Genomic DNA, 25,355 nt, shown 5'->3' with positions numbered 1-25,355 from the left:
CAATCAAAATATATTTAAATAAATATATTTATTAAAAAATAAAATAAATACAAAGTTTAATATACTTAATCAAATACTTTTAAAAAATCGACTTCTTTGCAGCTTTAAAATGCAATATTAACTTTGCATATTAAAGGCTTCAGCCCTCGTGGGAGAAAAGTCGGCATCAAAGGAATCTATTCCAGCTTGAAAATGATAGTACAGATTTACTAACATGCATGTTAGTAGAGCATTTTACACCGTCGATTTTGCAATTAACGGTTGCGATTGACTAACCTGTCGCTAACACGTTGTACGGAAGGTCCGCTTTGGAGCAGGAGCACCTATTATACAACATGTTAGTGTTGTGTTAGTCAATCACTGCTTGTTGATTGCAAAATCGACGGTGTAAAACGTGCGACGAACAAGCGTGTTAGTCATTGCGTACTACATTTTTGGAGCGGTCATGCGCGAAAGCGCATAACGTGCCTTGCTAGTCAATATCAGAATGAAACTTTCTATTAGTTGTGTGCGTCATATGAATCCAAGGTCTTTGTAGGATAGCATGATATGGATATGTGTAAGTGTACAAAAACATCGACAGACTATGGTGCAGAATACAAGTACTTAGATTCTAGAATAACATGGAACACGTGGTAGATGAATTTAGTTATGAGAAAGCACTAAAAAAATAACGCATAGGTTGATAAAAATTCAAATAATTTATAGACATCAATGTTAGTCTGACAGATCTGCATGTCTGTTTTGGAATCATAGGTATCTCGATTTCAAATATGGAGGCCAACTTTTCTTTAGAGACAAGCAAAACACAGGTCGCATTTTGGGGACGAATAAGCGATGATAGGTTGACGAACTTTATTATCTATGAAGACACCGTATTCCTTTCTGTGATGAAGTTGATCCTTAGACCTGAGTATGTAGATAGTGGATGGAAGTATAGAATGAATGCGGACATAGTGTCTATGTTTATGGCATGGTGTCTGGAGCTCTGACCTGTTGTGAAAGTTAGAGAAATCATGAACAGGTGTGTCAAGAAGGAATGGCTAGGGAGAATGGAAGCTTTATTAGGTTTGGCACGAGACATGGATGGCTTTGAAAGTGTGGACGGAGCGTGGATTCATGTGAGTGAATTCACTCCTCCCTTGCGACCGTTCTTGCTCTAGAGCACCACATTTGATAAAGAGGCGAGAAGAAGTGTAACACAGGTTAGAATGTATGGTATTGTGCGATACCTTGAGATGGTCGATGTCTGACAAGCGCATGTGGAGATGGAAAAATGGGGACCTTGGTCAGAATATAGAGCACTTGTGCAACGAACGGTTCCTACACGCACAAAATGATGGGGTCGACCTTGTGGAAGAGGAACAACTAAGAAGGGTCGTGTGTTGTAGTTCGATGAAGGCTTTAGCAGGGAGACATAAATGAACCAAGTTAGGAACATGGAAGTGATGGATGTGGAAGAGGGAACGGTCACCATTCACATGGAGTAGCAAGATGGAACATACAGCCTTTTTTGAAGCAAGGATTGTGTTTTGTTTTTTTTAATGTTTTTGAATGTGTTATGTATACCGGCTTCGATAGTCTAGTCGGCTAGCCATGGAGGTTTTTATTTTAGAATGAAAACATTTTCAGAATTAATATAAAATATAGCTTTACCGAACAAAAATAAAAATTGTTGACACCAACTGATACTCTTATCTTCCCTGTTTTGAAATTGTTGTTAGCATTTTATTATATATGGTGAAAAAACATATGTTTTTTATTGTATGTGCATTAAATTGTTCTATAACATCAAAATCAAGCATTTCAATATATATGACTACAAATAAAATTAAATTCTTATATCACAATTGATTTTCTATTCTAGATCGGTAAGAAATTGGAGGATTTCAATATATATGGTGGAAAAAAACAAGAATTGTCTTTTGATTCTATGTGCATCAAATTGTTCTCTATCTGGTGCAGGAGCACCTAGGACCTAGGCTAATAGTCCTTCTTAAATTTTGGCTTGTAATGACCTTATCCAAGTCATATTTCCAATAAGGACTCTAGGAGGGTCCAATGTGTGTGATTAGAGTCTAGGTTGAGTCAAGTGTATGTCTAGTTTACTTGGTTTCTTTCTAGGTTCGCACTTTGTTGGTTGTTCTTGGTTTGAGTAGTCAATGATGCCTTTTAGATGATCAAAAGAGGCATAGTTTGGTTAAAGTATTAGAGGGGTTAAAAATAGCCCTATAAATATTGAAAAATAAGTTATTAATGATTTGTGATAGGTTGCCTAAGTGGGAAAGGCAAGATGTGGAAAATCGTAAAAGTTGTCATGACAACTTTTTAAGTTGTCATGACAAGTTGGTCCTAAAAGAGCTTAGAGGTGGAGTTAGGGTTAAAACATTCACCTAAGATGCCTCCACACATGGGGAAGAATATTTAAACTTGTTGGCATTATAACAGACAAAGAAAGATTGTTGGCATTTCAATAAGGATATTGAGAAGGTTGTTGATGATTATGGATATAACTACTAAAGGATGTTTACTGTCTTGTCATCCCCAAACTTTTGGGCACAAACGGAATAATTTTTGTTTTAAAACTTAACTTAATAAAACTAAATTTACTAAATAATGCATTATCAAGTCTTGTCTTAACTAAGTTTGGTTTTCTTTTCAACTAATAGAAATCTATGCATTAGATCGAGCAAGCAAGATGATCCTAATTGGGTGTGGATTATTAATTCCCCAAAGAATTATTATTATCTCACCAAATAATAAATAATATTAATTTCATTTAAACAATAATCTCTAAACAAATTTGCAGGAGATATTATTAATCGCAAATAGCCTATTAATCACCTAGGGACTAAATTAATTAGCCCTAGCTCTTAGTGTTAAAAATATATTATTTATTTTAAAAATAATTATAATTTGCCTAAAATTTTGACTCTAGGGTCAATAAATCCCATAGTGTAATTGTGCTATAAAATTTTATTAAAGTTGGCCAATAAAATTTATCCTCTAAGGCTAACTATTTCCAAAATGTTTATTTTTATTCCCCCATAAAAATTCAAACCCAAGAAGGGTTCTAAAACTAGCTTTTAAATAATCCCTTAGAAAAATCTCTACTCAACAATAAAAGTAAATCCATTATTTGAATAAATAACCCAATTAAAATCTAAATTTATAAGTCATTTTAATATATATGTGACTACATATACAACTATGATCTATTCCTCCAAGAAGTTGTAAACATATATATAAATATATATATAAATCTATTTATTTATATATATACATATATATAAATGAATTTATTTCTACATAAAGGGTTGCAAGGAGTTGTTAAATAAATGTATTATCATGTTCAAAGTCTATAGGGGGAAATACCTTATTCAAATTTCGAATTGGGTTTCCCCCTCTTTTGTTTTTATAATAAAATAATTAAACCCTAACTTTATTTTATATAACTTTGTTTACATAACCCACACATGTTTTTTTTTTCTTTATTATTCATGTGAGTTTTGCCCTAACCCGAAAATTGGGTTAGGGCATGTGTGTGTGTGTGTTCTATATTTTTTTGTGCAGGTTCATGAAGGGAGCGGCGGCCATGGGATGCCACAGAGGCTGTGATTTTCACAGAGGACCAAGAGTTTATGGGGGGGACCGCGGGGGTTTACAGACCGCCGCAGGCACCACTGCGGGTCGCGCCACGTAGCGGCGCCGCGGCGTCTTTGCAGGACGCGGCTCGCAGTGGCGGCCAAGGCCAACCCTCCGGTCCACGGCTCGTAGTGGCGCCACGGGTGCCTCTGTGTGCCTTGGCCCACAGTGGCGCCTCGACGCCTCTGTGGGTTGCGGCCCACAAGTTTCTCGTGCCGCCCAGGCCTCCCACCCTGGGAGGGTTTTTAACGCAACTATTTTTTTTTTAACAATAAAATTTTTTGTTAATTTTTTTTTTTTAAATTCTTCTTTTTGGGGGGGGGTTTAAAAAATATATAAATATATATATAGTTATATATGTATATATAAACACTTCTATATTGTGTATATATATATATACTTATATATATATATATATATATATATATATATATATATATATATATATATATATATATATATATATATATATATATATATATATATATATATATATATATATAAAATCTTTTTTTGGTTAAAAACAAGGGTAGGTATAATATGGAATTTTCATATATGCATATTGTTATTTCTAACTTGCAGGATATTAATGAATTAAATGGGAGTAAAGCTATGGCCATGAGTTCTTTTTTTTAAAAAAACTAGGCACAAATCTATAGTGCAAGTAATAGTTTTAATTTCTGTCATATATGAACACTAACACATAAACTAACCATTTTCTCTACAACTACAACTAGCATAGAGAGCATTCTTTGCCTATTTTGCCTAAGATTAAATCTGTAAATATTCCTCTTTTTTTAAAAAAAACACATAACAACAAGTTTGTTAAACTAACAGATTTAACTAATGTATTTTTTTTTTCTTTTAACAAATCTAGATGCTAACCTTAGAAATGGATCACTAATTAGATTTATTTTCTACAATAAATAAAATGACAGAAAGTAATAATTTTAACAGCAACTACTTTAGCCTAGGAAACATTAAAATCAATTTAGAGGTAGACATATTAAAACTATTTAACCATTTATTGTATTTGTACCTATCTCAAATAGGCCTAAATGCTTGATTTTCCCATATCTAAAATTTCAATTTGCATGAAGGAATAAAATGAACTTTTATTTTCCAATATAACAAGAATACAACAAAACATCATTTTAGTAACTATAGGGACTTAATAAAAGAAATATACATTTCATTTTGCAAAAGTAAATTAATAGAATGAAGCACTTCTTCAAAGTATATTTAGAATAGAATGTTGTTAACATTACAAATGGGTATGAAACCCAACTAGTCTCTCTTTTCCATTGAATGAGGACTTGAATATAAAATGGATACATTTCTTTTCTTTTGAAAAATAAATACAACATTTAGCTTTTCTTTACATAGCTCCAACTTAAATACATTATTCCCTTCCCTAAACTTTTCTGCAAGTCAAATATAAACCAGCAACTTCTATCTTTCTTTTTCCTTCCCATTCCCATTCAAAACAACCTGCAAATATAACATCAGGCTTGACCATGGAGTGCTCACCTCCCAGCCTAGGCTTACTAGAAGCCACCCCCAAGCTTGGAGAACCAAGCACTAGACAGGTTACACACATACAACCACAACAAGCAAACAGGTAAACACACAACAAACAATTTTCCCAACCAAAACTACACTTCACCACAACTTGTGATGATTTTCCACGGGTGGAAGTGGACCAAATACCATTGGGGAGACTACAAGTATGGAACATCTCAAGCCACCTCATGGCAACCAAATACAACACAAATACATCCCCACATCTTTATGCCCCCTAAAGGCATATAAGCCATATCATCTCTCCTTATGACCCCCAAATGCATAAACAAGGCTATGCAGCAAGGGTCACAAAGAACACCCTTGAGATCACTCTCCATAAAGGAGAGCCTCTCACCCAAGGTTGTCAAACTTCTTCCACCCCAAAACCATCCTACTCTCCCAAGAGTAGGAGGCCTTGGATACTCCCAATACAAGAAATGCATAAAAAGAAACAAAGGGAAAAATCACATTTTCTTTCACAAAGTAAAATACATATAAACAACTCTTTCATACAAGCATTTCTTCAAACATGCATATACAACATAAACAAAAAGAGACTAAGAACCAACCTTAATCTGCCCAAAGGTTTTGATAGATCTAGTTGGGGATGAGCAGCCCAAATCCACACAATCTTTTCACCAACACTTAGCCAAAATTCTATCCTACAACTATTCTTCAAAATTGCATAATCTCCAACAATGGAGAGTGGGTGATTAACTCACTAAGTCCCTAATCCTTGCCTAAGAAGGCCTCTCTCACTCTTCCCAACCCCTTGGATAGAGTGAGAGTTCCCATTGGTTGGTCTTCCCAACCTCTTACATGTTGCTAAAACTGGAAAGAGAAAAAGGTAAGAGAGGATGGGGAAGAGAGTCTAACATCAAAAGGGAAGGTTGTCTATCCTAGATGGAACCTTCTAAGTTGAATTTTCGCTCACCTTGAAAAAACCACTTTTTGAGGTGACTAAACAGTCACATGGGAGTAGTCACATGTTTAAAAATACCCCTAACCCATAGGTATACCCTTTGGACCTTTGGAAAAGCCCTAAAACTAACCCTAGGAGTCCATTTGACCCCTTAGAAACCCAACTGATGTTAACCTACGGGTCAAACCTGAGTTGACCACTCCCAAGACTCCCTACCCAAGGCAAATTTGGGACCACACTCAAATATTTGGGATGGGCTTTGGTAGAAACAAACTCCCTCCAAGAGACAAGTCAAAATCAATGACACTAATCAGCACTTGTGTCAAGTGACACAATAAAATACATTATAAAAATTACACATTGAATTTGTCTCTTGTTCGATTTACACAAAATAATAAAATCAATTTAACACACATGCATCATTTACTTTCACAAATAAAATACGATACAAATGGGGTGTTGTCTCTCCAAATAGACAACCCCTGGCTTTACAAACGTACATAGGTCTAGATTTGGTTTTCCATAATATTTCCATGGTCACATGGATAATTTTCTTTTGCATCTCAATTTACACATTAGTAATTCCAAATAATCGCATATATTATTAAACGCATGAATTTGAATACACATCAAACACTCATACAATTGACAGTAATAAATCAATATCTCATATATCCCAATTAATCCACATAAGAAATTATCATAATCCTCAAAATTTGATCCATTCATAATACATGCATCCTATTTCTTTCATCATAATGAAGTCCTACAAATCCAATAATGACATACATCACCTCAAGGTAATTCTATTCTAGCATCATATAAAGTTTCATATCCATAATGCATAAAAATGAAACATCAATATACATCAATGTTATCCAAATCATGGAATCATATAAGTTCTAAATCCATAATGCATAAAAATAAAGCATCCATAATAGTCTCAACATGAAAATAACAGAAATGCTAGGATGAGTCAAGGTAGGGCCTCACACCCTCCCCCTCTAGGCATGAACTTCCTCCTGGAGTTCATCAAAAAGGTGGGGGTACTATGATCTCATACGTGCTACATCCTCCCATGAAGCTGTAACCTCATCATAGCAATCCCACTGGACCCTAACCTGGTCCAGCTCTTGACCTTGAAGGGCAAGCGTCCGACGTGCCAAAATGTGAATGGGCTCCAAAGCTAGCTGCCCGTCCGACTCCACCTACAAGGCATCCCAATCTAGAATATGAGACTCATCATATATATATTTCCTCAAAACTGAAACATGAAACACATCGTGGATGTGCGATAGGATAGGTGGCAATGTTAAACGATAGCCAATTGGTCCTATCCTCTCGAGGATCTCAAATGGTCCTACAAATCAAGGTGTGAGCTTAGAAGCCTTTCCATAACGGATTAGACTCTTATGTGGTCACACTCTCAAGAAGACTCTGTCTCCAACCAAGTAGCTACGATCTATCCTCTTCGCATCTGCATACTTCTTATGTCTATCCTATGCCTCTCTAAGACGTTGCCTAATCAAATCCACCTGCTGCTCCATATCCCGAACTATCTCAGGACCAATAGCAACTCTGTCCTCTATGCGGTCCCAACTCAACGGTGTCCTACAAGGTCTGCCATATAATGCCTGATAGGGTGGCATCCCCAAGGATGTGTGGTGCCCATTGTTATAGGAAAACTCTACTAAGGGAAGGTACTCTTCCCATCTGGTCTGGTGATCCATGACGTACATGTGAAGCATATCCTCTAACAGCTGATTAACCCTCTCTGTCTGACCATCTGTTTCTGGATGATAGGTTGTACTGAAATTGAGCTTGGTACCCATAGCTACCTATAATGCCTTCCAAAAGGAAGAAGTGAAGAGGGAATCCCTGTCGAAAATAATCTTGCGTGGAACGCCATGAAGTCTGACAATGTCTTGCAAGAACACCTGTGCTACTGTTAGTGTTGTGAAGGTGGTCCGAACTGGTGAAAATTGGGCCACTTTGGTCAACTTGTCAACCGTCACCAAGATGGCATCATGGCGACGAGATGACATAGGGAGACCAATGATGAAATCCATGGATATAGTATTCCACTTCCACTCTGGTATGGCATGAGATTGGAGCAACCCACCTGGATGGCGGTGCTCCGCCTTGACTCTTTGACACTCGAGGCATCGGGCTACTATCTCAGCAATAAGTTGTATTATTTGGCCAATGATATAACTGCCTCAAGTCTGCATGCATCTTCTTAACTCCGGGATGTGCCACGTAAGGAGCTCTATGAGCCTCCATGATAATGAACTCCCGCAATCCCCTGGAAGAAGGTATGTAGATGCGCCCTCTATGGCATAATAATCCATCAGACTCTAAGGAATAATCCACATATTTCCCTTCTAAAGTTTCCTGAGATCATAGGGCCTGGCAAACCTCTAAAAACCATCCATCCTCTGGCAACTGCTGCATTATCCGATCTCTCAAGTCCGTGCCCATAGATATGGTGTATACCTCGTGACGTCTCCTACTCAAAGCATCTCCAACTATGTTTTCTTTCCCTTTGATGTAGTGAATGTCAAAATCATACTCGCTCAAGAATTCCATCCATCTCCTCTAACGTGCATTAAGATTCGGCTGAGTGAATATGTACTGAAGGCTCTGATGGTCTAAATGAAGCTCAAAATGATGACCCAAAAGGAAATGTCTCCACCTCACAAGTGCATGCACTACTGCTACAGGCTCAAGGTCATGAGTAGGGTAATTAAGCTTGTGAGTCTTAAGTTTCCCAAACTCAAAAGCTATAGCTCTGCCATCCTACATAAGGACTGCTCCTAAACCCTCTAGGGAAGCATCTGTACAAACCATGAAGTCAGCTGAGGGATCTGGCACTACAAGGATAGGTGCACTAGTAAGTGCCTTCTTAAGTTCCTGAAAGGCCTTCTCGCACTTCTCCATCCACTCAAATTTCTTCCCTTTATGCTGAAGAGAAGTAATAGGATGTGCGACTCTAGAGAATCCCTCAACAAAACGTCGATAATAACTTGCTAAGCCCATGAAGCTCCTGACTTCTGTCACACTGGTTGGCGCTGGCCAATCCATAATGGCTATGATCTTTGATGGATCAACTGAGATCCCATCACTGGATATAACATGACCAAGGTACTTGACCTTTGTTCTAAAGAAAGCACACTTCGACAAACTACCATACAACTGATTATCCCTCAAGCACTGCAAAACCTATCTCAGGTGCTCCTCATGCTCCTTCTCATTCTGTGAATATATCAATATGTCATCGAGAAACACAATCACAAAATGGTCAAGGAATGTGCAGAATACTCCATTCATGAGACTCATGAAAATAGCTGGGGCATTCGTAAGACCGAATGGAACCGCGGTGAATTCATAGTGGCCATATCTAGTGTGAAAAGCGGTCTTGTGGATATCGCTATCCACTATCCTCAACTGATGGTACCCTGACTTCAGATCAATTTTGGAAAATACTTTGGCACCCTGAAGTTGGTCGAATAAATCGTCAATCCTGGGCAAAGGATATCGGTTCTTGATGGTTACTTTGTTCAACTGATGGTAATCCATGCATAATCAGAGAGATCCATCCTTCTTCTTCATGAAGATGACTGGTGCACCCCAAGGGGATACACTAGGACGAATGTGGCCCTTCTCTAGGAGTTCCTCAAGCTACATCTTGAGCTCATTAAGCTCATTTGTGGTCATCCTATAAGGTTCTCTCAAAATTGGCTCGGCTCCTAGTACAAGGTCTATATGAAAATCAATCTCTCTACGGGGCAGCATACCGGGTAGCTCTTAAGGAAATACGTCTGAAAATCCCTTAAGGATAGGATGGTCGTCAATAGATGGTTCATTTTCTTCTTCTTCTTCTCTATCACTAATGGTGATTGCAAATAACTGGCATCCCTTTCGCATGCTCCGCTTAAGCTGCATTGCGGAAATCATACGAAGAGACATGAGTCTCTGACTTCCATTGATTACTATGGGAGAACCATGATCATCCTCACATTTGATCTTTTTTCAGGTGATAATTCATCTTGGCTCTGTGGGCATAAAGCCAATCCATGCCAAGTACGATGCCATATGATCCCAGTGGTGTAACTCTAAGGTCTACTAAGGTGGTGGTATTACCAATCTAAAGCTGACATCCCCTAACCTCTGTTTCCACTGACACTCTAGCCCCTGAAGCTAACTCCACTTCCCAACTGACCTCTTGTCTAATTGCCACTAGCCCGCAATGCTCCACAACCAATGGAGATATAAAAGAGTCAATAGCTCCTAAATCAAATAATATAGATACACTGCTACCTCTGATCATACTTGGAACCTCGATAACCGTGGCCTGATGCTCTGCCTAGCGGTTGGCAACCGCTACGAAGACCTTATGGGACTTGCCCATATCCCCAACTGTCAGCTTTGATGCTGCCATTCTCTGACTGCCTGCCATCTGACCCTGAGGATGCTCTCTCGCCATGTGTCCCATGGCTCCACATGTGAAGCAAGCGCCACATGCCTAAAACTGCATGCCCTGTGGTCTAGAGAAAGACTGTCCCCCTATTCTGCTAGAACCACTGTACCCACCCCTGGAGGACTGCTGAGTCCTCACCGGAGGTGTGTAAGGAACCTGAGATCACTGATCTCGCCTCTGATCCTGAGACTGCCACTGCTTGGGCTTTACGCCCTGCTGACTCTGCGGAGGCCTCTGCCTCTGGTTCTATTGTGACTGCTGCGGAGGAGGGGGTTTGGAGAACCTCGATGTGTGTCTGTTGTTACCCTTCCAATGGGGTTTCTGAAATCCATAAGGCTAGGGTATAGGGTTTCGGTTCTGAGACTGATCTCTTGTGTCCTAAGGCCTGACCTGAATCTCCTTTGCTATCAAGGCCTTCTCTATGGCAACCCAAAGGCTCACTAGAGCGGCCATCCTCACCAGTCCTGCTATGCCGACATTCAGCCCTCTAATAAATCGGTTGACGAGAAGCTTCTTGTCTTTCAGGTAGTCCACGTATGGTAAGAGCTCGAAGAACTTGTTCTCGTACTGGGTCACTGAAAGACCCTTCTGCTGGAGGTCATGGAACTCATCCACCCTACGCTGTCTGTAATGTTCTGATAAGTACCTCTCCCTGAATCTCTCTGTGAAAATTTCCCATGTGAGAGTATCTACCACTAAGCCACACTTATATTCCTCTTGTCTCCACCATGTGGAGGTCATTCCTCGCAATAGGTGGACTACTGCTCGTGCCTTTAGATTGCTCTCGTAGGAGCGCAATGCAAAGCACCTATCCAAGCTCAAAAGCCATGCCTTTGCTTCTACCCCATCGGTAGATCCCCCAAAAGATGGTGGCTGAAGGGGCATAACCTCTCAAATTAGATCCCCTCGATCCTAACGTGCCCTCTCATAATACACTAGTGTTGCCGCTGGAGATGGTCCTGGTAGGTGAATGGACTCAGGCTCCTGCCCAGCTTGACTCTCTACGGAACTAGGAGGTGGACTCTTACTCCGTTCCCGATCTACTGATCTATGGCTCCCTGAGTTCTGGTTTTCAACATGATGATCCACTGCCGAAAGCCTATCCTAGACTATGCCAATCAGGTTCTGTAGAGCTAACAAGATGTCTCGGTTTGGGTCAACTGGTCGTTCGAGAGGAGCCTCTGGGTTCCCTTCCGGAACCGATTCCTCCCTATCAAACTCTTCACGTGCCATGCGTTAACGCCTAGGGCCTCTACCACATTTGCGAGCTTGTCGTGTAGTTGGAGGCATCCTTAAGAGAAAATAAAATAAAATGAAATAAATAAATAATTTTTGGAGAAAATTTTAATTTATTTAAAATTAACTATATAAAAGTAAATATAATTTAATTGATTAAAAAAATAAAGCGAAACGTAATGGAGAAAGGTTCCTAGTATTGGAAACCTTGCTCTGATACCAAATGTCATGCCCAAACTTTTGGGCACAAACGGAATAATTTTTTTAAAAAAAATTAACTTAATAAAACTAAATTTACTAAATAACGCATTATCAAGTCTTGTCTTAACTAAGTTTGGTTTTCTTTTCAACTAATAGAAATCTATGCATTAGATCGAGCAAGCGAGATGATCCTAATTGGGTGCGGATTATTAATTCCCCAAAGAATTATTATTATCTCACCAAATAATAAATAATATTAATTTCGTTTAAACAATAATCTCTAAACAAATTTGCAGGAGATATTATTAATCGCAAATAGCCTATTAATCACCTAGGAACTAAATTAATTAGCCCTAGCTCTTAGTGTTAAAAATCTATTATTTATTTTAACAATAATTATAATTTGCCTAAAATTTTGACTCTAGGGTCAATAAATCCCATAGTGTAATTGTGCTATAAAATTTTATTAAAGTTGGCCAATAAAATTTATCCTCTAAGGCTAACTATTTCCAAAATATTTATTTTTATTCCCCCATAAAAATTCAAACCCAAGAAGGGTTCTAAAACTAGCTTTTAAATAATCCCTTAGAAAAATCTCTACTCAACAATAAAAGTAAATCTATTATTTGAATAAATAACCCAATTAAAATCTAAATTTATAAGTCATTTTAATATATATGTGACTACATATACAACTATGATCTATTCCTCCAAGAAGTTGTAAACATATATATAAATATATATATAAATCTATTTATTTATATATATACATATATATAAATGAATGTCTTTCTACATAAAGGGTTGCAAGGAGTTGTTAAATAAATGTATTATCATGTTCAAAGTCTATGGGGGGAAATACCTTATTCAAATTTCGAATAGGGTTTCCCCCTCTTTTGTTTTTATAATAAAATAATTAAACCCTAACTTTATTTTATATAACTTTTTTTACATAACCCATAGATGTTTTTTTTTTTCTTTATTATTCATGTGAGTTTTGCCCTAACCCGAAAATTGGGTTAGGGCATGTGTGTGTGTGTGTTCTATATTTTTTTTGTGCAGGTCCATGAAGGGAGCGGCGGCCATGGGATGCCACAGAGGCTGCGATTTTCGCAGAGGGCCAAGAGTTTATGGGGGGTACCGCGGGGGTTTACAGACTGCCACAGTGGTGCCTAAGCACCACTGCAGGTCGCACCACGCAGCGGCACTGCGGGCACCTCTGTGTGCCTCGGCCCACAGTGGCGCCTCGGTGCCTCTATGGGTCGTGGCCCACAGGGTTCTCGTGCCACCCAGGCCTCCTGCCCGGGGAGAGTTTTCAACGCAGCTATTTTTTTTTAACAATAAAAAATTTTCTTAATTTTTTTTTTTTTAATTCTTTTTTTTGGGGGGGGTTTAAAAAAAATATAAATATATATATAGTTATATATGTATATATAAACACTTCTATATTGTGTGTGTGTGTGTGTGTATATATATATATATAAATATATAGTCTTTCTTTGGTTAAAAACAAGGGTAGGTATAATATGGAATTTTCATATATGCATATTGTTATTTCTAACTTGCAGGATATTAATGAACTAAATGGGAGTAAAGCTATGGTCATGAGTTCTTTTTTTTTTTAAACTAGGCACAAATCTATAGTGCAAGTAATGGTTTTAATTTTTGTCATATATGAACACTAACACATAAACTAACCATTTTCTCTACAACTACAACTAGCATAGAGAGCATTCTTTGCTTATTTTGCCTAAGATTAAATCTGTAAATATTCTTCTTCTTTTTTTAAAAACACATAACAACAAGTTTGTTAAACTAACAGATTTAACTAATGTATTTTTTTTCTTTTAACAAATCTAGATGCTAACCTTAGAAATGGATCACTAATTAGATTTATTTTCTACAATAAATAAAATGACAGAAAGTAATAATTTTAACAGCAACTACTTTAGCCTAGGAAAGATTAAAATCAATTTAGAGGTAGACATATTAAAACTTTTTAACCATTTATTGTATTTGTACCTATCTCAAATAGGCCTAAATGCTTGCTTTTCCCATATCTAAAATTTCAATTTGCATGAAGGAATAAAATAAACTTTTATTTTCCAATATAACAAGAATACAACAAAACATCATTTTAGTAACTATAGGGACTTAATAAAAGAAATATACATTTTATTTTGCAAAAGTAAATTAATAGAATGAAGCACTTCTTAAAAGCATATTTAGAATAGAATGTTGTTAACATTACAAATGGGTATGAAACCCAACTAGTCTCTCTTTTCCATTGAATAAGGACTTGAATATAAAATGGATACATTTCTTTTCTTTTGAAAAATAAATACAACATTTAGCTTTTCTTTACATAGCTCCAACTTAAATATATTATTCCCTTCCCTAAACTTTTCTTCAAGTCAAATATAAACCAGCAACTTCTATCTTTCTTTTTCCTTCCCATTCCCATTCCAAGCAACCTACAAATATAACATCAGGCTTGACCATGCAGTGCTCACCTCCTAGCCTAGGCTTACTAGAAGCCACCCCCGAGCTTGGAGAACCAAGCACTAGATGGGTTACACACATACAACCACAACAAGCAAAGAGGTAAACATGCAACAAACAATTTTCCCAACCAAGGCTACACTTCACCACAACTTGTGATGATTTTCCACGGGTGGAAGTGGACCAAATACCATTGGGGAGACTACAAGCATGGAACATCTCAAGCCACCTCATGGCAACCAAATACAACACAAATACATCCCCACATCCTTATGCCCCCCAAAGGCATATAAGCCATATCATCTCTCCTTATGACTCCCAAATGCATAATCAAAGCTATGCAGCAAGGGTCACAAAGAACACCCTTGAGATCACTCTCCGTAAAGGAGAGCCTCTCACCCAAGGCTGTCAAACTTCTTCCACCCCAAGAGCATCCTACTCTCCCAAGAGTAGGAGGCCTTGGATACTCCCAATACAAGAAATGCATAAAAAGAAACAAAGGGAAAAATCACATTTTCTTTCACAAAGTAAAATACATATAAACAACTCTTTCATACAAGCATTTCTTCAAACATGCATATACAACATAAACAAAAAGAGACTAAGAACCAACCTTAATCTGCCCAAAGGTTTTGATAGATCTAGTTGGGTATGAGCAGCCCAAATCCACACAATCTTTTCACCAACACTTAGCCAAAATTCTATCCTACAATTATTCTTCAAAATTGCATAATCTCCAACAATGGAGAGTGGGTGATTAACTCACTAAGTCCCTAATCCTTGCCTAAGAAGGCCTCTCTCACTCTTCCCAACCCCTTGGATAGAGTGAGAGTTCCCATTGGTTGGTCTTCCCAACCTCTTACATGTTGCTAAAACTGGAAAGAGAAAAAGGTAAGAGAGGATGGGGAAGAGAGTCTAACATCAAAAGGGAAGGTTGTCTATCCTAGATGGAACCTTCTAAGTTGAATTTTCGCTCACCTTGGAAAAACCACTTTTTGAGGTGACTAAACAGTCACATGGGAGTAGTCAAATGTTTAAAAACACCCCTAACCCATAGGTATACCCTTTGGACCTTTGGAAAAGCCCTAAAACTAACCCTAGGAGTCCATTTGATCCCTTAGAAACCCAACTGAAGTTAACCTACGGGTCAAACCTGAGTTGACCACTCCTAAGACTCCCTACCCAAGGCAAATTTGGGACCACACTCAAATATTTGGGATGGGCTTTGGTAGAAACAAACTCCCTCCAAGAGACAAGTCAAAATCAATGACACTAATCAGCACATGTGTCAAGTGACACAATAAAATACATTATAAAAATTACACATGGAATTTGTCTCTTGTTGGATTTACACAAAATAATAAAATCAATTTAACACACATGCATCATTTACTTTCACAAATAAAATACTATACAAACGGGGTGTTGTCTCTCCAAATAGACAACCCCTGGCTTTACAAATGTACATAGGTCTAAGTTTGGTTCTCCATAATATTTCCATGGTCACATGGATAATTTTCCTACGCATCTCAATTTACACATTAGTAATTCCAAATAACCGCATATATTATTAAACACATGAATTTGAATACACATCAAACACTCATACAATTGACAGTAATAAATCAATATCTCATATATCCCAATTAATCCACATAAGCAATTATCATAATCCTCAAAATTTGATCCATTCATAATACATGCATCCTATTTCTATCATCATAATGAAGTCCTGCAAATCCAATAATGACATACATCACCTCAAGGTAATTCTATTCTAGCATCATATAAAGTTTCATATCCATAATGCATAAAAATGAAGCATCAATATACATCAATGTTATCCAAATCATGGAGTCATATAAGTTCTAAATCCATAATGCATAAAAATAAAGCATCCATAATAGTCTTCACATGAAAATAACAGAAATGCTATGATGAGTCGGGGTAGGGCCTCACATGTCTTAATATTATTATTTTGTCATTGATGTCAAGAAATTGATTTTCTAATTCAGTATGATGTTGCCATATCTTAAGAAGTATGATTTGATGAGTATAAAGATGTCAGTAAAAGACACAGAAAGAATGTGATGAATAAGGGGAGGTATAAGTTATTCAATGGGCAACTATTACCGAGTTAGACAATGATGAGATCATAATGTTTAGATTGTTTTGATATCCTACATATGTTAATGATTGTAAGGTTAATACTATACTATGTTACCGAGCAAAGAACCTAGTCGGTAAACCCTAAGGTTATCGCTATCAGTTAATGAAGGCAGAATGTCTACCGGGTGAAGTTTAGTATTTATCGAGTTGCAACCGAGTAATAATAGAATGCATTGAATGAATAAAAGTATTATTTAATGAAGGAAGTTGATGAGCTGGCTATGATTAAATGATTGGTATGTCATGAATGAAGTTTGTTAAAGAATCTATGGCAAAGGAAAATCGGCAGGAAGATCTATAGCGCAGGTTGAACCGCAATACCCTATCACAAGTTCCAAGAAATGTATGCAAGTTCCAAGGCGGGGTAAAATGTTTTCAGATCGAAGGATACATTAAACCTGGTCAAGTTTGAAGATCTGATGGCTATGATTGATCATGGGAAATGTGATCAAGGAGATTAAGCGGTTGGCAAATTATTTATAAATAAGGAATTGTTGATAAACAATGTATGCGGGCAAGTGTATGCACATGGATGCTACATAGTGATTATCGAGTACAAAAGCTTGAAGACCTGTTTGAATAACATAGTATAGAGCCCAGCAGATGGACAAGATTAGTCCTATGTCTAGATTGTATTGAGCAAATAAGAATCTATTTTAGCATTTTTAGATGTGAAGTTGCAGATAGATTTTTATTACTATTATTTTGTGAAGTGACAGAAAATCTCTTAACTGAGTGGACTTAACAGTCTTATTTGTAAAACCCTCTAGCAAGGTGACATTCTTATTGAGTGTTTGAAATCCTTTAACAAGGTCATCTCTAACAAGGTGAAGATCCTAACAGATCTGAGGGAAATCCCTTAACCGGGTCACATCTAGCAATGTGTTTGTAATCTTTAACAAGATTTGCTTTTAATCGAGCATACTCTAGAAGAGTATATTTCTTAGTGGGTCTAAAATACCATAGTAGTTTTTCCCTATTTGGGTTTCCACATTAAATCTGGTGTTATGAGTGTTATGATGTTTATATGCTTATGAGTTTGCATGTTTAGCAGTTTTGGTTATATTGCTGAAGTATATGTTACCGAGGTTGAATCTGTTGTTTTTATGGAAGATTAAGTTTGTATGATTCACCCCCCCCCCCCCCCTCTCATCTTATTAGCTTGGCATATGTACTTAACATTAAGTATCAGAACTATCAAAACCATCTCTTTCATGGATACCAAGGTTGGAAGCATTGATTTTTGTGAATGACAATCTGAAACCATTCATTTTTAGACTGTTATCACTGTTTTTGTCTTATTTTACATAAAAGAGTGAATACAAATGGATTGAATACATTGATCCAAAATTGGATAGTTTTTATTTGGTTTTTTATAGTGTCATTAAATCCATTTCATGCTTTGTAGATAGATTTTATTAGTTCTTTTACTGTTTTGTCTTCAAGCAGCCAGTTTTGGCTTGTAAATAGTATAACTCTGAAAAATGGTTGCCCCATAAAATCCCATCGTGAAATAATCATGGCCTATTGGGAAATGGTAGGAAACCCAATGTACATTGTAAATATGCAGGGAGGAGTTTTGGAAGTGAATTTTTCTATTTTTCCACCTTGCCCTAGGCGAGTCTTGTTGCAACCCGGCTAGGAAAGACAAGGTGAAAAATGATGAAAGAATGCAGGGGTGAAACCAAAAAACTAACATAAGAAATTGGAATTGGTCATGAGGTGTATAAAAATTTGCAGATGAAAGGAGAAGCCTTGAAAAATCCATTTGATGGCCTTTTCACCAAGTTGAACAGTCACAGTCCTAGAAGCCTTTAAAACCCTAGTAAAACCTCATTTTTGGGTTAGGGAATTGTATGGACACTTGGGGGTCTAAAACCAACAAAATCTCTTCGGGTTCAATGAGTGTTTGAAGAATCATAAAACCCTTTGTAGGTTCATTTGAACTGTATGACCAAGAAATCCTAAAAACCCGGATTTGGAAGCCTAATTAGGGTTCTTTCCTAGTAGCCCTCTTTTTGAGCATTTTCTTGAAATCGGTAAGGGAGATGAGTTTAGAAATTAAAAAAAATGGACCTTTTTGACCAAATCCCATGTTGAGTGAACACCTCCACACCTCTGCAAAACACATGACAACATTGGGGGTGAGAGTGACAAAATGTCAATTTGAAGGATTGAGAACTAGTGAGGAGTATTGAATTGGTAGAGTTCCTAGTGAAGACACTTGTTGAATGTCACCTTAAGGTGGACAAAAAAATAGTCCTAATAGAGTTTGAGAGGGACTAGGAGGTCTTGAACCATAGAAAGGCCTAGAGGAGTTGGTGGAATGAGCAACACCAATAGGAAAAGTGTGAGCAAGCTAGGGAAACTCTATCACTATCTCGTATTCTATATTCCGGATATCAATTCCAATGTTGCTATATACAATTCCAAAGATGGGATATCACTCATAGAGTTGGTTTGAGTAAGAAGTGTTGAATGGTTAGCTACAACAAGCTCACATCTAGAGGGGGCAACTCAAACAATAATTATGTTGTTGCTGGTCCATTTACTTATGCTATGATTGTTCTTTATGTGTGTTGATGATTGGATGATTTACTATCTTTTTTGACTTCTACATCTGATGATTTACTCTGATTACAAACTATGAATCCAAATAAATGTCAATCAAGCTCAACCTTTTACGCATCCACTCCCAACAATCCTATGATAATGCAATGGTGAATTGTATTAATAAATTATCCAACATTTCTTTGTGGAGTTCAGAAAAAAGATGATGCATAACTTGTTTTTCAAGCCTACTTTCTCTTTGTTATGAGTTCCCCAAGTTATATAATTATATTCATATTTTCATTGCCTATTTTGAAAAATATGATACATAACTTGTTTTTAACTTCCTTTTATGTCCTCCCTTATTCAATGCCATTGCAACATCTCATATAATTTTAGAGAATAATAATAAACAATATCTTGTAGCTCCTCATGGGTGATGGGGAGAGGTTCTCAAAGAGAGTCACACGTTACTCAAAAAGTAGTTGGATAATGTTTTAGTGGGCTCCTATCACTCTTCACTCATCCTTTAACAATTCAAAACACTCAAACTCTCTTGGAGTGCTCCCTATCAATTTGTGCTCAATAGTTGCTTCCAACACTCAAACTCTCTTGGAGTGATCCCTATCAATTTGTGCTCAATAGTTTCTTCCAATTGGTTTTTGGGCAATTACTCAAAATTCACGCAAAGAACCTGTTGGTTCCCAAAACCACAGATTGGAAATCCTAGAGCTTTGCCAAATTTCCTAGTGATTTCTCAATCAGCCTTGGCCAATGAACAAGAATGGTTAAAGACCAAATTCCTCTGCACTTTAGGCTCCACTAGACCTAGGTAGGTATACCTTAATCTCAAAAGCACAAAGAGACTTCTTTATAGTGAATTTAAACTTGTCAAATTAGTTGTTGGGAAGAGTGAACCTATTTGGTTACTAACTCCCTCACTTTAGGCTCTGCAAGACCTAGGCGGGTATACATATTCACTAGTCACTTTTGATGCCTAATGCCTTTTATAGCATATTGAGTATCTTGATCTAAATTTTACCCTATCTCAGAATGGCATAGGTTCCTAGGATAGGTGGCTTTTCGATGAGTTCAAGATTGTTGATGTGAAAGTTATTCGATCTTTGTGCTTGAAATTTATATGTATACACTACTGCTAATAGATTCTATATATCCTACTTAACTATTCCTATTGCTTTAAAGTAAAGGTCATTGATATGGTAAAAAGTTATTGTTTATGAATGATCAGTGCCTTTCCTCTTGTTTGGGCCACAGAGTCCATTACTTCAATAGGACTTAATGTATGCTTCTATGAGACAATTTTTAAATCACCCCCCAGGTAGATCTGTCAGTCACCTTTCCTCAAAAAGATCTATTTTAATAGTCTTATGCTATAATTTGCTCGAATGAATTTAACCCTTGCTTTAAGAGACCATTCAAGGAAGACTTACAAGGAACAATTAAAGTATGCCTTTTATTCAAATTAATAGCAACAGGAAAATAAACTTCACTAGGAAGATACAAGCAACAGTATCTTCTATGAGACAATATCACTGAACAACTGCCAATTGAAATAAATAACTCACAGCACATATGTAAAGGAAAAAAACAACTAATTATATTGATAGAGTTTTGAAAGTTACAAAAAGACTGCCAGAGTATATTATACATCTATTTCTTGGAACAATGGGTGTGTTGGTTCCCAAAACCACATATTGGGAATCAAAAGGGCTTGCCAAATCCCTAACCGATCCAATCATCCTTGGCCAGTGAATAGGAATGGTTGAAGACCAAATTCCTCTGCACTTTAGGCTCCACTAAACCTAGGTGGGTATACCCTAATCTCCAAAGCATAAAGAGATTTCTTTATAGTGAATTTAAATTATTGAACATAGTTGTTTACAAGACTGGCAAACAATTTCTTGCAACTATACTTTATTGATATGCTTTTAACTTGTTTTAATTTGAAAATTTGAGTATAATTGAATATGAATAAAAGTTATAACAGAATGCTATTGGAACTTAGAGTAATTATGAAAGAACAAGGCAAGTAAAAACTAGTAATATATTTCTCCAGTGAGGACTTTGTGCACACTTAATCTATTCACAAGAAACCAGAAATAGACCAATGCCTTATCTGACAGTTTGCATGTCGCTTAATGGACAAATACTTGTAATCTTTGGAGACAGTGTGAAGAAACAAACTATCACTACAATATCTTCAATGTAAACAACAAAAACAATTCTACTATCTCTATACCAACATATGATAAAATATTGCAACAAATCTTATTCAGATTTATCCGAAAGATTTTAAATCATTAACATCATATGACATGAAACAATTTGAAGATGAAAACAACAAACCTTTTATATTAATTTATGGGAACAATTGGTGTACAAAAACTGCAGACTCATAGATACTTCATGATTACACTTGTTTGCACAAAATGGAATTTCATTTCTATAAACTTATCTTACATAACACTACAGGTTCCAATAGACAATCTAAAAGATAATAGTCCCCTTAGAGTACCAAATGACTCATCATATATACATGACTTAAAAGATGCGAATGAAAGGACACACCCTTTCATTAGCACAAACTAAATCTAACAAAAAACTAATTGACTCCCTAATTGCTAAAAACAGAACAAAATACAAATGACACAAACTAATGCTTTTCGTCCAGCCGCTAACCATATTCTGGATATGTTGAAGATATCCTTTGTGCTTGTACATGCGGGCGTTGAAAATAATATCCCTAACCACAATCTCTGCTGTAACAAAATTTTTGACTTGTTCCTCTGTTTCATTCATGTCTAATGTATCCACACGGGCAATGCTAAGGGTTGAATTGAGTAGAGCTGTGTACTCAGTAATCCACTGGTGCTTGTCCTTTTTGACCCCTGCATCATCCACTACACCTGGAAATCCATGATTGATGACCCCTTTACACTCCTCATACTCGATATTTAAATCTGTTGTGAATCCTTGATGAGTGTCAATTAGTTTGTTGAATTTGTTGATTCTTTTGTTACTCAGAGTTTGATCATGCAGGAGCATGTTTAACCTATCAAGGATCCTCTGGTGCGACACTGTGTTATCCATATTTTTCTGGTAGATGATCCAGAATTATTCCAATATCTTTTGCGGATTTTCAAATCATTTAGTCAATAAGACACATGTTGTGTCTGTCCTTATACTTTGCATCCTTTCCTTCAATTTTTTGTTTTCCTTGTGCAATTCTTTGCACTTCTTTTCCAATTCGGATTCATCCATTATCTGGGGTACAGGCTATCCCCTACTTCTCAATAGTTCCTCATATAATGCTTTATACTTTCCTGCCTCTTTCACCAACATTTTTATCTGTGTTTTATTTAGCTTCGAAATGTCAACCCCCATATCTGTTGTGACCATGGGATCAACCTCACTGAACTTTAACTTCATCATGTGTCCAAAAGCTTTGTCCACATCTATTATTTTCGGCCTTTTATTTGGGGGGTAAAGAGCCTAGAGAAGCATGGCCTCATCATCTGGATCATACCTTGATATAATAAAAATATCATCCACACCTTGGATATCCAATTTGAAATCCCTCTTGTCTGAATGCAATAAACTGTCAAAAATGAAGGATGTACTAAGGTCCCGGCCTGGAAAAAGAATTATTCCTGCTTCTCTCAGGAGTTGCCTTCCCCCCTGAGGGGCCATACCTTCCAACTCTGCATTTATGTCTGCCTTCAGTTATCAAAGCATCTCTGCCTCATTCTCTGGTGTTACATCATGCATGGGCTCTCTTAGCTTCTTCCCTTTGAAATGATATAAAAATGATTTAAATTCCTTCGACCTGATTAACTCATCATCAGATACAAAAGAGGTATGCTCCTCTAGCCTGACATCTACATCCGTTTTTAGTCTTGCAATAGTTAGATTGTGTGCTTTGGTCTCTTCTTCCCTTTCAGGCCTCCTAAATCTTGAAATAGCCTCATTTTCTCTTGAGTTGCTCTCTGCTTCTTCTTCCTCTCCCATCTCCTACAGCTGTTGTTTCTTCTCATCCAATTTCTGGTTTAAATCTTGGACTATCTGCATAGCCTCCTTGGACTCCTTGTTCCTGAAGATATCCCAGGCTTCAACATACTCATGAAAGTAATCACCCAGATTTTTCTTTTTCTTGCCCTGGTGGATATAGCCCTCAGGATCATAGTTCTTCCGACCTGTGTTCTCATAGAGGTTGTAATATTCTATCAACCTCTTGTCAATGATCTCATATGCCTTTGTGGAGACAATTGTGAAATCACCAAAATGTAAGGTCCCGGGAAAGAAAACTTGCTTGTGAGAACCTCCAAAATGTTGTGCAGTTGAGACAATCATTTGCCTTACAATCTCTAGGTAAGTGGTTCTATTAGGTGTAGGCTTCGGTAGCACATAAGGAGATCCTTCAAATCTGAAAACTCTAACATAGGTGAAGTCCTAACACACATACCAGTCACCCCAATTGTGGTTTACTGTGGTATCCCCATATTCATGGGGTCTAAGGAATCTTTTAATTTCCTCTAAAAATGACCCATCAAAAGAGACTCCAAAAGCTCTGAATAAAGGCTGGACAAAAATTCTTCAAACTTGATATAGTGGGATCTCATGAAATGTGAATCCCATAATGACCACCATAACTGTACAGGTTGCTCCTCTCCATCTTTACCATGAATATTCAGCTTTAGCTCCTCAGGCCATATTCCCCTGAATCGTCCATAAAACAAGACAACATTCATTAACAAAGAATAAAACTTAAAAGATTTGTCAAGGATATTATGAAGGATTAAGAAACCCTCATATATCTTCTCAACAATATAAGAAGCATAGTCAAATTATCTCGGCTCATGCATCTGTGTGTCGGCAGCAAGGACCAAAGGTCCTATCCAAGCTATATTTGGGACTTCAACTCCTCCCACTTGATCGCACTCCATATAGGTATACTGCATATACTGCCTGAAGATATATATATCAAATGGGGGCCCATCTTCTTCTGTCAATTTTCCCTTTTCAACCTTACGAATGGCCAAATTCCACCCATTGTACATGATGTCCATCTTTATATACTCTTCTTCTAGTTTCTCAAAAGACAAAAGAACATTAGATTCCAAACCTAGACCAAAAACCTCCTGGATGGTGGCTATTGAGATATGGATGAATGCGTCGCCATTTGGTAACAAAAGACATCTTTTTGCGGCACTGTAACCCCTAACCAATGTTTTCATCAATTGGACATTCACAAAGACGTTAGGGACTACAAGCTTACCCAATCCAGTCATCCATGGGTTTGAAATTGGGGTTGTCTTATTTCTCATTTAATAATGATACAAGAACAATTTGTGACCTCTAATCCTAGTCTAGACATAACCAATTTCCTTGAAATCATCCTATAACTGGTCACAGATGGGTAGGTTAACCTTTGATCTCCAGGATTTGGATCTTGGTGAGCTCATTTGATCAATCATATCCTGGTTCAACTTTCATTTATGTGCACCTTCTCCCCCTTTAGACTTCTTAGAAGCGCTTTCAGAGAGCTTTGTGACCTTCCTCTTGCCCTTGGAACTAGAACCCTCCATATTTGAATCCTTCAAGCTTTCTGTAGTTCGATTCTCTATAGTTTAACTTTGCTTCAATCTCTCTGTTAGTTTCAAACTGTTATACAAAATCCTTTTACCGACTCTTCATATATAGATTTGATGAATTAGAAGCATTTACTCAATTGAAATCCTGTTATGATTTGTCTCATGCGAACACCAATCTACCCGTTCTCTCCATTTAATAATGGCGGGTTGATCCATTTGCAATCAGTCTTCGCAATGGCTAGTCAGGATAACTTTTCAAATAATTCAACTAGTTGGCACCACCCATCCTTTCGGTCCACATAAGTCTCACCGATCACTTCACCTCTTGGCTATGATCTACTTTCACCTTTATATCACATTGGTGTATGTCATTCCGATACACCCTCCTTTTATTCCTTTGTGGCATTCTGCCCATCGGGTTTCGGCATAGCTCCAAATATGTTCCTCTGATAGAAAAAGTTATTTTGATGAATCC

This window comes from Cryptomeria japonica, chromosome 5 (genome assembly GCF_030272615.1).
Source record: "Cryptomeria japonica chromosome 5, Sugi_1.0, whole genome shotgun sequence".
Taxonomy (NCBI): domain Eukaryota; kingdom Viridiplantae; phylum Streptophyta; class Pinopsida; order Cupressales; family Cupressaceae; genus Cryptomeria; species Cryptomeria japonica.
The sequence above is the reverse complement of the archived record's forward strand: the minus strand, read 5'-3'. Positions refer to the sequence as shown.